The sequence below is a fragment of the Octodon degus genome, unplaced genomic scaffold, assembly GCF_000260255.1.
Source record: "Octodon degus isolate 3935 unplaced genomic scaffold, OctDeg1.0 scaffold00012, whole genome shotgun sequence".
NCBI classification, from domain to species: domain Eukaryota; kingdom Metazoa; phylum Chordata; class Mammalia; order Rodentia; family Octodontidae; genus Octodon; species Octodon degus.
The window spans coordinates 14,781,485-14,783,057 of NW_004524588.1; positions in this window are offsets into that span (position 1 = coordinate 14,781,485).

Here is a 1,573-nt window from a genome sequence, read left to right on the forward strand (position 1 = left end):
AGCAGGCCTCGTATGCCGTGTGCACAGCACTCCACTTAGAATAAAAGGCAGCAATCTGCCGCCGGCCCTGACCATCCGCAAACACACTTGCTGAGTGCGCCAAGAATGGCACTAACAGACCTCCACCCAGGTAGTTCTCAGAGTGGTGTTTGCAGCAGGCAAACTCCAGCACCACACACACACACGCATGCACGCATGAACGCACGCACACACGCACGTAAGCACGCACACACGCACGCACGCACGTATTAGGCTCAGTCCAGTTTACTTTAGACAAGATAAATTCCCCAACGGTAGCGCTCCTTTCTTAGAATGCAGCGTATTTCAGGCATTGCCGATAACTCCGCTGCATTGCCTCCATAGGATTTGGGAATCATAAAAAACAACAATAGCAACAACAACAACAACAACAACAACAAAAAAGACCAGAAGTTCTTGCTACTACTTTCAGAGTGAACAATAAAGTCCCTGTCTAATAATAGTATACCTAAAGCATAGTAGGCATCCTCTAAAGTTTGCTGAATGCTGGGAGCACAGCTCAGTGGTACATCTGACGCTTGTACTGAGGCTCTACGTGCAAACTCCAGTTTAAAAAAAAAAAGTTGAATGAATGAAATTTGATTGATGATAGAGAATTTAAAGGCATTCCCTGATCTGAAGAGATATGCTCTTTCAGGATGAAATAAGATGAGAAGAGTTGAAACAGACTCAACTGCTAACCAGCAAGGTATTCAGATACCATTATGTAGCTTCCTTGATTAGCTTTCAAGAAGCAAAAAACAAAGGTTGGGTGTTGTCCCAAGTTATATAATTATTAGGCCATCTTTTACTCTCAGGAGCAGCTAAACCTCAGACCATTTCTCTAAAAAATATTTTTAGTCTGATTTTGAAAAAGCATGAATTAAATGTGTTCTGGACAGTTCTTAAAAGTAAACCAGGGAGGTAGCTCAGCGGCTTAAGTGCCTGCCTGCCAAGCGCAAGTTCCAGAGTTCAGTCCCTGGCACCAAAAATAAATAAATAAATAAAATAATTGGAACAGAGCATGTAGATAGCCTCAGGAAATAAAATTTATCAAGGAAAGTAATACCAAGGTTAGCCCTACAACATACGAGTGATTTTCTGCCAGTTCTTATCTAGAGCGCAAAGAACATACACTATAACCTCTGCTCAGCGTTTGTAAAATGAGTCAAGAGAGCTGGTGGAAACGCAAGAAAATGTTTGCACGGGTAAAACCTGAACAAAGCAAAAATCTGAGTGAACCGATTAAAACCGCGAGATGGATCAAGGGCTGCCAGTCTCCTCCTGCACTCGGCTTCCCAGCTGAGCAGTGGCACAGGAGCCAGGGCGGTCCCTGCTCCACCGCAGTGGGGCGGCAGCCCACGCCAAGCCCAGCGCGGTCCCCGCGGCCCGGCGGGCGCCACCCTCTAGGTTTGGCCGGGACTCGTGGGTGCTCGGGAGACACCTGGAAGAGGGCAGCCCGCGTGGTGGGATGCGCAGAGGAGGAAGGGCCCTGGAACTGCGCCGGGAGGGCGACCGGAGGAGAAAGGAGGGGCCAGGGCTGGGGAGACAGCTC